The sequence below is a fragment of the Stigmatopora nigra genome, chromosome 4, assembly GCF_051989575.1.
Source record: "Stigmatopora nigra isolate UIUO_SnigA chromosome 4, RoL_Snig_1.1, whole genome shotgun sequence".
In the NCBI taxonomy this organism is placed as follows: Eukaryota; Metazoa; Chordata; class Actinopteri; order Syngnathiformes; family Syngnathidae; genus Stigmatopora; species Stigmatopora nigra.
In genome coordinates this window covers 10245785-10259087 of record NC_135511.1, presented here as the reverse complement: position 1 = coordinate 10259087, position 13303 = coordinate 10245785, and the positions used below count along the sequence as shown (strand labels likewise).

Genomic DNA, 13303 nt, shown 5'->3' with positions numbered 1-13303 from the left:
GTGCATGCTTGTTGCCAGGAAGACTTTAAACAGCCTTTTGGCTTTCATTTCAATCTGCCTTTATGCGTGTGCGTTGTGATGCAGTGCGGGAGCTCGCAACGGGCCAATTAGCGCAGTGGTCCGACTTGGCTGCTCGTCAAGCGCTCTGGTGGTCCTACCGAGGGGACATAATGGCTCCTGTGAGAAGCTACAAGACCGCAAAGAATAAGAGGCCTTCAATTTGTGTGAGTTTGTGTGTATTTGTGTGTGTGTGTTGCTTGATCTCACCAGAATTACAAAGCAAAAATAATTGAAATGTTTTTTATTTACTAGTGAATAACTAATTGAACCTTTATGACCTATGAAAGACCTTTAAAATTAATTTTCAGATTAATTTCTTCAATCTTTAAACATGAAAGCTTTGTAAAAAAAATAACTATCTGTTAATAATTTGAGGAAAAGACTATCAAGTCAAGACTATCAAATAATGACAAGGTGAAGTGTGGCCAATTTGTGGCGTAGAGGTTAACTCACCTACCTTCCATGTGGGACACTGTGGTTCAAATCCCGGTTAGGAAACATTTTCCCTTATTTGTTTCTGTGTTCTTGTATTCAAGACTCTCAAATGATGACAAAGGAAAGTGTAGCCACCTGGTTGGCGCAGAGGTTAGTTCACTGGACTCCCGTCCAGCAGACCTGGGTTCAAATCCTGGATTGTGACACATTTTCACTTAGTTGTTTTTCTGTGTATTTGCAGACAAGACACTCAAATGATTACAAAGAAAGGTGTAGTCACTTGGTTGGCGCAGAGGTTAGATCACTGGACTCCCATCTGGGAGACCTGGGTTCGATTCCCGCTGTCGGCACACATTTTCACTTAGTTGTTTCTTTGGACTTCTTGGAAAGACACTCAAATGATTACTAAGGAAAGTGTAGTCACTTGGTTGGCGCAGAGGTTAGTTCACTGGACTCCTGTCTGGGAGACCTTGGTTCGATTCCCGGTCGGGACACTTTTTCACTTAGTTGTTTCTGTGTACTTCTTGGAAAGACACTCAAATGATTACTAAGGAAAGTGTAGTCACTTGGTTGGCACAGAGGTTAGATCACTGGACTCCCGTCTGGGAGACCTGGGTTCGATTCTCGCTGTCGTCCTTTGGCTGAAAATAATTGGAAAGAAGAATTGGTCAATGGAATAAGAAGAAGGGGAAAAAAAAAAGAAAAATCTTTTTAATTTATATTAAACACTTAGTCATACTTTTCAGCAAAAGGTTATATTCCGAACTGCCTTCGGCAGTTCGGAAGAATGTTGGAGGGACCTGTCTGTGCGAAAGGCGTTCTCGGGTCGGCCTTCGGCCGACCCTCGACCGCTTGCTTGGTCAGTCAACCGCCGACACCGGGAAGCGAACTCACGTTCTCTCGGTGCAAAGGCGAGTGTGCAACCCACTACACCAACTCGTGCCCCACTTATACATGGGTGTTGAAACGTTTTATCCAAGGAAATGGGTGTAAACACTTAGTCATTTTTTTGACTAAATGTTTCATCCACCACTGAATATTTATTTAGTTAGACACTTAAGCATTAATACTTATTCTTTTACCTGAACAATTGTGGGAAAATCTTTGCCTGCACCGGGATTTGAACCCAGGTCCTCAGATGTGGCAGACTGATGACTTAACCACTGGGCCACCACCCGGTGAGAGAAAGCAGTAGTACCTGTATGCTTTATCCAAGGAAATGGGTGTAAACACTTAGTCATTTTTTTGACTAAATGTTTCATCCACCACTGAATACTTATTTAGTTAGACACTTAGACATTAGAACTTATTCTTTTAACTGAATAACTTTAGGAAAATCTTTGCCTGCACTGGGATTTGAACCCAGGTCCTCAGATGTGGGAGACTGATGCCTTAACCACTGGGCCACCACCCTGTGAGAGAAAGTGGTAGTACTTGTAGTTTTGTCTCATTCATTGACCTGAAAATAATTGGAAAATCTTTGCATGCACTTGGATTTGAACCCAGGTGCTCAGATGTGGGAGACTGATGACTTAACCACTGGGCCACCACCCTGTGAGTGGAAGTGGTAGTACTTGTAGTTTTAGCTCAAGTGAGCAACCCACTACTCCAACATGTGTCCCACTTATACATGGTTGTTGGAACGTTTTATCCAAGGAAATGAGTGAAACACTTAGTCATTTTTACTGGCAAAATGGTTCATCCACTACTGATGATTTGTTATTTTACCCGATGACTTAGTGGGAAAATCTTTGCAAGCACTGAGATTTGAACTCGGGACCAAAGAGTTGACTGACTGGCCACCACTCTCCAAGATTAGGCAGTAGTCTTTATTGTTTTGTCTCTTTTCACTCCCAGATCATACTTAGTACTTTATGGTACCTTCAAGTGGGAAAAATGCTTATTGATTGCCTATTTATTTATGTCTTTTCTTGTGTCTGTATTCTCACCCTCTTGGTACTGTGACAGTGATATTTCCCGAATACGGGATGAATAAAGTTATCTAATCTAATATAATCTTATATGGCACAGCACAAATATTTAGAACCATTCGGCTTCATGCTAATACATGGATCTATTTCTTCTTCCTTTCACATGAAGGGAAGCCAGATCGTAGATGCGCGTGTACGTGTCCACACACGGCGACATAATTGGCTAGGTCGGGTACCGAGCCAACGTGCACCTCTCGTTGCCGTGGCAACTGGGGAGACATATCCCCCCTCCCAAAGTGCACTTACTCACATCCTGTCTGTTCTTCACTCTTTTTTTGTTCATTCATTGGCACTTTTCAAAGCTCTCCACCAATGAGGCACCCTGCTGGCAGGCATATGCAAATGAAGGCCCTCGTCCACACCAATTAAAACCAACAGAAAAGCACGTATTGATTGCTGTGTCCCTTTGGCGTTAAGAAATTGGGATGGACTTGTGACCTGAATGTGGTAACCTTTTCCAGATGTTTTTTTTTGGCAATATGACATTGCAAATAGCCAGTTATAGAAATGACACTTGTATTTAATTGCAAAGAAAAGAGATCCCTGTTTTGACTCAATGGATGTTGTGTAAAAGAACACCGCCAAAGATTTCAGCTTGACTTCCCAGTCACTTTCCACCCTGTTGATGATGGTCTCCAGGGTGTATCAGATTATCATTGGCCAGCAAAACAGGAAGCCAGAAGTACACTCTATGTGTTTCAGCAGAGGGACACACAAACCAGAAACCAGCGCAATTCCTCACATGCATGCAGGAAGTGATAGATCTCGTGTCAGCTGTCCATCAAATGCACAAGCTCAAATAGTCCCATGTCAGCGTCCAGGTGGGGCTCAGGCTGACGGACGACAGGGCGACACCAGTCGATGATTGGAGGCCTGTCAGGCCTGGAGACATGACCTTGAAGGTATGCAGAAGCACACGCAAATGAAGTAAAGTTTGGCAGAATTGATGCATGGAGATATAATCATCATTTCATTGATTCAGAGATTAATTGTGTGAACTAGTTCTAGTTTGCCTGTCGTTATCCTAGAAAGTGAAACAAACTTCCTATAATATTTGTCATGTAATCTATTTGAATTCAGTTTTCAAATTGTATTCCAATCATTTATGCTTCATGTTTCTGACCTCAAAAGCCCTCCCCATTGGAGGAAAAGACACATAGTTGCCATGGAAACAGATAAATAAGCTCATGAAATGAATCAGTCATATGTTAAAAATTAAAAGAATTTCAACTATATATTAAAATATGCAATCTTCTCTTTAATTATTTGTTTATTGATTTATTTACTCTTCATTAGTGGCATTCATTTTCTGCACCACAAGTATAGGCCTCAATTAGCTGCTGTGGCCCTCACACTTACACACAAGTGCACGCATATTCACTCACCTATACCCCCACACACACATATACACACAAAAGCACATGCACCCAGAGGCACAGAAGAGTCCCCTTTAGGATTAGTCAATTATTAAACGATCGAGCCCACTAAGAAAGAGTGTTATCGATTGCTTATCATTACTACACTGTGTCTTGAATAATTCAATTGTTTTAATAGGAAGAGGCAATATGGAATCAAGGGGATAGAAGAGCAGAAGACTTGCAAAATTGGGGGATGAAGTCAAATGCTGATTTTGCAATGAACAGAACCACAACAATGACAAAACTTTGAACACAAGAGTTGATGAAAGTCTAAAAAAAAATGCATGTCAAGTGACTGGAGAAGCAACCAATGACATCTCACATTGTGGAGGAAAGAAAGACTTCAATAGAATCACTAACTACAGTAACGAGGATGGATATATGCAGATTGAAATGTAGTGTGTAAATGAAAACACAAGTTACAGTCACCTAGTAGGATGCATGAACTGTATAAAAAAAGACATTCCAAACATGCCCCAAACACTAAGACATTAAATGGGAAAACACCATAAAACTTATACAGATAAACCTCAGGATTCTTTATTATGAATACCACAAGACAGGACAAGCATCGCTACTATATGATTGGTTGCTGAAATTTTAACCCATTTCCTAAAAGCCAATATCCTCCAATCTGGTTGGAAACATCTTTTTTGGCTCAATTTCAGGGTCCGTACTACTCCTACTGGCAAATTACCCTTAATGAGATCAGACGAACAGAAGAAATGTACAAGCACCTACTTTTAAAAAGACTATAATAAAGGCATACTGTCAAAGTTTGGATCGAGGACCCTTGAGCCTGTGCACAACTTTAATCATTGTCTATGTAAGGCATTTAAAAATGTATGATGTGGCAGGAAGTAACACATATTGAGACATGCTTCATTAAGCTTTTTAAAATAAAGGAGCGTTTACAAACCCGCAGCGAAAAAGCCGTGCTGAGGCCTTCACATCTATCTATTGCTCTACAACCACAAGTCCCCGATGGCAAAAGACACAGACACACATGTTCATCAAGCAACACAAACATTCCACAAGACCACCACATTTTAAAGGACTCAATCTTTCTCTTAGTCTTCAATCCACAGTCTGACTTTGTGAACTTTCATTTCTGGTTGTGGCATTAAATGGACACTATAATAATAAACCTTAAATTTAACAAGATGGGGTTCCTATGCATTAATTTATAATGACTGGTAACCAGTTTAGGATGCAGTTGATCCTTTTCTACCTGCTCCTTCCATCTTTGATCCTGTTTCAAAGTCCTCAAATGCCAAAATAGATAGTCAATATTAGGATTTTACTGTTAATTGTAACAAACTGTGGGTCGGCGCAGGTCTTTGGTAATGAAGGCCCAAATAATTCATACCCATAACATTAACATCTTGCTTTCAAACGACATAGATGGAGCGGACATATTTGATAGCTAAACGAGCAAAGTTGTCATTGCTGTTGTTGATGTCGCGATGCGATATCTGTTTGTTTCTCAAGAGCATTTAGCAATGGCGTCAATTAGTTTCGTGTTAATGTAGGATGTCAAAACAAAGCTATTGATCGCAAGGCCTAAGCAGGAGGGATTGATCTGACCGTCAACTCATTACGCTGGCTGGCGCTGGGCCGTCATAAACACTTTGCTGGAGACTCCATCAGGAGGATATGTGGCGGTGTCTCTCATTCATTTAAAGAAAAAATATATATAAGATTTGCCCTTTTATTTCATTGATTCCTTCACGTACTCCCACAAAATGTTATGTCATGAATAATTTTTGAGTGGCACCTCAAAGTTTTCAAATTTGTCTCGCCTAGTTGTAAAAAAAAAAGCTAAAATTCTTTTTTTTCAAAGCTTTAATAGAATTGTGAAGACTGCTGTAATCAAATGTTGTTCTAGAATGATTTGACACAATACCCAAAAGAGAAATAATCAAAGTTTTACCACCTTGTCATGAATACGAAAAAGGAGGCTATTTTCGACACGTTTGTTTCTTCTTTGTGTTTTTTGGTGCTTCCCACTATGCCCTTTGAGACACTTTGAAAGGACAGCAACATCCCAGATGACGGGACAAGGACAGGACGCAGCGTAATTAGCAAATGAAAAACATTATCGGTAATAGAAAACAACACCCACTATTACGTCAGAAAAGACGCTCGCAGGCAATGTGTTGAATATTAAAATATACACTTCTTTTTTTTTGTCCTGGGTAATTGTAGGACTAAAGAGAAAATGAAGCTGTTGTTTTTCTTTGGGCTTTCCTCATTAAAAGATTACACTCATAGAACGTGCAAGTCGAGACCTGCTTCTGTTAAGTTATGTCTCTCCGCAATTAATTCTGCACGATATTTTGTGGCCCCCTTTTGACAACCAATTGCAGTTTTATTGTTGCCTGCACATATTTTAAAGCTGGCATCATAAAATATAAAGATTTTTTTTATTTTACATGATACTCGATGAATTAAATGAAGGAACTCAGCCATTCATCTTCCAAATCGCTTATCCTCACATGGGCTGCGAGGGGGTGCTAGAGCCTATCCTAGCTAAATACGAGCACCAGGTGCTAGACATCCTGAATTGGTGGCCAGCCAATCATAGGGCACACAAGGAGACGGACAATCATTCATGCTCATACTCGTACCAAGGGGCAATTTAAAGTGTTCAACCAGCCTACCCTCCATGTTTTTGGGAACAGACTACCCGGAGAAAATTCTAACTCCACACAATGAGGACCAGCCCGGGATAAAGCCCGCAACCCCAGAACTGTGATGCCATGTGCAAACCACTAGGTTAAATAGCCCACAATTGAAGACCCTCTTTCCCACTGCCTCGTCTTCTATCATCCAGCCCAACAACAAGTGTCTTATATTTCCAAGCTCATAAATCTTGATCCCGCTGCTGGCTGTTCCATTTGGCTAGAACAGGAAACTCAAGCGGGAAGAGACCATGCAGGATAAAGAATGACTCCCGTTCACTAGTTTGCCCTTCTTTTACCGGCTTTTTACCCTTTGGGAGCCCTCGCTTTTATGTTTTGAGGGAACTCCTGCAGCTAAAAATGCCAGTATTGTTTTTATTCACCTTCCCATATCATAACTGCTCCTCATATTTCTCCTGCAATCTCCAGAAGATTGGTTTGAGTCAAGGAGGAGCATGGAGGTGCCGTTAAACAGAAGTACAGGGAAGCAAAAAAGTACTATACTTGTAAATAATGTAAAAGACGAATGGCACTGACATGCCATGCATATATTCTAATCTAAAGTACATTTTCATTGATAGAAAACTAAACTATTCTTAGTTTGAAGGCTTATGAACCTAGGAAAAAATTCAATATTCATTTGAAGGAAAATCTCATTAAAATGTTATAGAAGTGTGTGTGTGTGTGTGTGTGTGTTTGGGGCATAACAATTTGTTTTGCCAGAACAAAAGTTGTATGATGTAATCATTGTAATGTATCATTTAGCGTATTGAAAGTTAAATCAATGAGATGTTCGTTGTTAGAACGAGTCACCATTTTTTGAATTAATTTGTTCACTGAATATTTGCGGCAATTTTTTTATAAATTGTGTTGGAAAATACATTTTTTTTCCATTAGGTAAACAAAAATATAAAACAAAAGGGGTTAATCCATGTGGCATATGAAAATTGTACTAAAAAGGATTAGGGACTGACCAATACTTTTCTTTTGTATTCATCAACACACCCACATGTGCACACTCAGAGATACATGTCCTCTTCTCAGTGTGTCTGATGTGATATGCAGGTGCAGCAAGGCCCGTTGAAGTCTTAATAACCACGTGTTGGTTCATTTTTGACCACGCTGACTAGATAATTGACACTGGCGTCATTACAAAGCATCCGCCCGGCACCCTTGCCTCACTTTGTGTGCATGTTCTTCCTGCCATCAACAGTTTTTGCTCCCACAGCTGTCGCCTTTTCCAGGATGAGGCGAGTTATGTAGAATTAAAGCTATAATTAGCAGCAAGTGCATCACCAAATGCCAAGTCACACGTTCAAAAAGAAAAATGTCTGCACTGTTTGCTTGTCCAAATTGAAATCAGAACTATAATTAAAACTAACCCTAATTTAGAAACTAACACAGATTTGAAACATATTTTAAACCCTATTAACTTTAGATCCAAACCAGATTTGAATCCTTAGTGAGATGGGGAAATCTATACTGTGATATGGCACGGAAATGATCTTACCTTGTACCAAAAGTGTAGAAAAAGTCCTCCTTTTGTCCAGAAAGTAGCCTTGCTGCCTCTGTATGCAGACCAGCCATCCAAATTCTAAAACAGGTGTGGCAATAGGATGCATTCCATTAAAATAAGTCCCATAAAGTCAACAAAAAAACCTTCAGAGCATATGTTAAAAGTATAAAAGCAGGACTGGCTTTGAGAAGGCAAAAGGTTGCCTTTTGTATAGTTTATCAAAGAACATTTTCATTCATCTCCTGTGCAGGAAGCATTGAAGCTCAAAGATAATCTTAAGCGCAAGCTTTGTGGTATTTGCGCTCTGTTAACTAACACTGTCATTTAAAGGTTGTGAAAGACAAGGCGATTAAGGGATATGGATCATGACACACGGAAACATTATCATGTGTCTCAGGAGTAAAGCTCAGCCCTCGCCGGTCATGTGATTTTTCACACTTGAAATTCTACATTCTGTTATCTTGGCAATGCCACAGAGACTCATTTCATTAACCTGTTTTTAAGGTCACTACAGGGAACAGCTATTCCAAAGTTTACACTTAAGATTGTCACGTTTTTCAGGGAGGGTCATCAAAAAATAACAAAGAAATCAAATAACAGAATCAAACCTGATGGGGAGGACATGGACACAAGCATGACAAACACAAATGGTCCAAACAAGTCTGTCAAACACACAGGGTTAAAATAGACACACGTGGGTTGATGGGACAATTAGAAACAACTGGGTCACACAAGAGGCAGCAAGCAGGAAATACACTCAGGAGTGGGAAAGGACAGGTGAACTCAATGAGGAATTACAGGGCAGAAAACAGAACATAACCAACACCTACCAAAGGGATTATTCATTCATTTTTCTGTATTCATTATCCCTGTGAGTGCCCTAATTAATGTGCACGTTCAAATCTTGCTTGCTTAAGTCAATTTCAAGTTGCCTTGACAGTTACCTGGGAATTTGAAGGAAAATCAGTCTGTCGTGAGACAATGACTTCCTGGTTTTTGAGCACGTTTTTTTTTTAAGTGTAGAACACCACTCGTCACCATTCGATTTGAATGTGCACTTTTAAAATAATACAATGATTACTGGGATTGAGAAAAAATACTAGTAGCTATACTAAATGCTGTTTTCTTGATATTAGACTGGATTAGAACTGTATTTTATTCTGTAATCAGGATATTTCCTTATATATTGGAAATGTATGATTTTAGGTCTCCAAATTTAGTTTTTGGATCATTTGTGAAAAGGTAAAAAATATTTTAACCCATCTAGTAATGTCACACTTTCTCCTTTTCCTAACTTTAAATACTTTTTTAAATCACAGTTACTTTTGTTGAAATGACTCTATTTATGATAGAACAGGTTGTGCTTTAACCATATTTTACAAGGCTGAACATTTTGTGTCACTTCTTACTAAATTGAAATGAGATCAAATCAGGCTGTCGGGGAGTTCTTTTATCTGTGTTGTGTAGAAAGAAGGAACGAGGACAAGGAAACAACATTTCAGACATAGTCAGCAACTCTTTGTTTTGTTCAGCAGCTTATTCACATTTATACACAAGTTTGTCATTCCTCGCCAATTAGTTTTTTTCCCTTTACAAAAAACAAGAAGAAGAAAAAGAAGCACTTCTAGGGACATACACATACAGTATAGGCAGCATAAAAGAGGAAAGAAGTCTATGGTACAATAGGTCACTTGAAGAAGAGAAGAAGTCCAAAGTTTTTGATTGTCACTCCCTTCCATTCACACAGTATTTTCTTTACAATTTGTCTTGACTCAAAAGCATGCCATTGTCCGCTTTGTCCATAAAGTGAAAAAAAAACACAATTCAGAAGAGGGCTGAATGTTTGCCCATTTGTGGGTAAGCAGGCTACTTACTATGTCATTCTTCATTCCTAAATGAGGGGTAAATGCTTCCAAGGAACTCCAAAAACAAAGAAATTCATCCAATACACGTTGGAAAAATGTGTATGTCAATAAGTTTTTTTTTTTCAGGCTACTACTTTCAGACAATACCGTATTTATTTTCCTTTTTGAAACAGATAATGGATGTTATCACATGTTATGCTTTACTATGCAAAAATCAAATTGGCTATGAATATTAGGAAAGAATATGACGTGAGACGATGAAAATGTTAGGGTCCATTTTTGAGATGGAACTGAGGTGAGAGAACACATTTGTGAGTAAAAAAACAAAAATGTCTTCACTTTTCAGGTCACAGAATATCAAGTAGATTAAAATGAAAGGGCATAACAGACTCTACCATTTAAATGATGTGTCAGGGGTAGCAACAATACCATGATTTAAAAGGCAAAAAGTACTATACGTAGTACTTTTCATTCGAAAGACTTAAAAGGTTGAAATAAATCTAACAGTGAAAGCACTGGCATCTATTTGACTTTTTGTTTTCTTGTTGGCCAGTAATGTATAATGTGATTTGTTTATCACTCTGTACTCTGTCTTCTGCATTATTGCCCAGAGTGGATATGTTCTAATGCAGTGAACGGTTGGGAATTATTTTGAACATAGAAATCTTAAAAAAGCATTGAAAGTCTTCAACAGTTTTCACAGCTAAAAAAAAAGTCAGCCATAGAAAAGAAAATGTACAAAAAACGCTTCATAATACTGAATATAACATACGTATACAAACCAACCCAAGGAAACAACTCATCAAATCAAGTATACACATACAACAATATCATCAAGTGCTGTATTCATTGAATGAAGACCTTTAATTCCACATACTATCCTTCTTATCATCATCATTATTATTATTATTATTATTACACGAAGATTTTGGAACACAAAATGACTGAGGTTATGAACTGATATTTTTTTTCTTTATAGTAATAGTATTTTAAAAATCCTTTCATGCATGTATTTACACAGCGAATCTTGCTGTTTCATGCAGGCGACTGAATATAGAAGCTTGATTTTCGTTCAACACAAAACTGCCTTGACACGCTGCACAATTGTCAGACTGATTGTTGGTCTTTTCACCATATTTGAAAGAGGTCAATTTGCGCTGCTGATGGCGTAATTATAGTTGGCTATATTTGGGTAACTGGAGGCAATTTCCCCCCCTTCACTTGTGCTGTGGCTCGTGGGGGTGATTTTATAACTATACCAAATATGACATGAACAATAAAGCCATCAATAAATAGATTTCTACATTTATTGAAAGTGTGTGTGTATGCAAGCTTTTTCAGTCCACCTAAAGAAATTCTCTAAACCAAAATTTAATTTATAAAGTTAAAAGCAGTGTTTTCCTAACCGGTCCTTACCTGGCTGTTGTTTAAACAAATCCAGTTTATACAAATTGTTCAAGGAGATTTCAGCTCAAATACAGAGCAACTGACTACAATTGGAGACCCCTGACCTAAAGGATGAGGCTGTCTGGCTGCTAATTAGTTGGAAAAAAAACTGAAAGAAATGATGCTCTATTGTAAAGAAAGAAGAAAATTGCATCATTTTTAGGATTCATGCAGATATGGAGGAAACTTTTAAGAGTTCATTTGACTTTTTTTCCCTTTCCACTCAATGTTGAAGTGATACAACCCAACTCAGAAACTTATCTTTGTGCATCGGGGAGGAACATTTTAATTTTAGCAGGGTTTATTAGTGGATGTCAAGGAAAATCCACCTCACATGTGCATAACCAGAAAGTGCACACTTTATTCAACAATTGAAAAAAAATACTACTGTATTTTCTGGACTATATGTCAAACTTAATTTTTCATAGTTTGGCCGTGCTTGCAACTAAAACTTAAGTGTGACTTAAAGTATATTTTTGACCAACAAAAGCCCTATTTTTTAGGGTATAGTTACCAATCCTCCCCCAAAAAGTTTTTGTGACAAAAGTTGTGATATTCTGTATATACATCATTTTACCTCTAAATACTGGCATTGTATGGACACTATCCTGCGCCAATAGCAGGGTTTTGCTGTATCTCAAACTCCTCCAATTTTGTCATTAAATGAACTCCAGAGGCAACAAACAATAGTGGGGGGAAAAAAATAAACAAAGATCCCTTCCTCACTCCTGGTGCACACATTGTGAAATGATGGATGTCCACTTTCACCGAGTCCCCAAGGACCTCACTATACTGCAAGGACATCCACCCTTACTGTACCACTCCAGCATCTTGCCGTCAACCTTTTCCTCCCAAGCCCTTGACTCCACACTCCATTCCCCCCCAGCACATGTCCTCATCCCTCTCGGCCGTCCTTTCCCCCTTTTCCCTCTGTGCCATAAAACAATAAGTCTTGAATGTCTGCAAGGAGGCCCGCGCTAATGGAGCCCATTAAGCCCCGTAATGAAATATACATTACACCATTACAGAGGACTGCAGCGCTCAAATAATAAAACATGCACAATTCAATTTCCTCCTCGGACTGTCGTGAGTGTCTATCGGAGGGTATGTGTGTGTGTGTGTGTAAGGATGGAAGGACGGCAGGAGAAGGTAAACAGTTGGTGTAACACACACACACCCTGGTGCACACACACGATTTTCAAGCATGTCTGAGTGCTAAGAGGCCTGGGCATTTAATAGGAGTTGACCAGAAGAACCGCACCTGCCGCATATCTCACCCCACATTTTACCGCTCGGAGATCGGGAGCTCTGTTAGACAGGAAAATACAAAGTAGTTGGTAATTTTACACGGGTAAAATAAGGTGTAAAATGTTTAAATGTGGCCGTGGCAAGAAGATATAAACATTAATTTTGCGGTCTACTATAGATTGGGATTTGGTAAATTTCTAAGTTGAAAAAGTGTATTGTGAGAGGAATATGAATAGCAATTGAGCTTAATTTGACCAGAAAATGTTAGTCCGCCTACTCAGGTTATGATATCTTGTGAAAGGCAAAAGGAAGTGAGGAGAAAAAGAGTTAAGAAGTTAATTGCATTTTGAAGTAAAAATTGGTAGCATATATTGTTAAATAATATTGAAATGGTTTAAAAAATATGTGAGGTATCTGATTCTACAGTAAGATGTTGTGGTTAGTACATCCACTTTTAAATAACAATAATATCAGCTTTAGTGACTTGATAAGACTTATCACCAGTCCATTTTCCAAAGTCAAGAAGCAAGCCACTGATGTCGAACTTTGTCTCAATTGAAGCCCCCCACTCTCTTTTACAAGAACCCCTTTAACCCCGATAGCTGTCTCAATCAATTGACCCCCGACACTGACAGAAGTG

At 38.8% G+C, this 13303-nt stretch overlaps 1 long non-coding RNA gene across 1 annotated transcript; it reads right to left on the bottom strand.

Moving 5' to 3' along the window:
* Positions 1-2964: 2964 nt before the first annotated feature.
* On the bottom strand, positions 2965-8821 carry LOC144195558 (uncharacterized). The gene is made up of 3 exons (XR_013326100.1): positions 8713-8821; positions 8099-8182; positions 2965-3381 (listed from the first exon to the last, which is right to left on the bottom strand). It is a non-coding gene; the product is annotated as an uncharacterized LOC144195558 (long non-coding RNA).
* Between the last annotated feature and the right edge of the window lie 4482 nt (positions 8822-13303).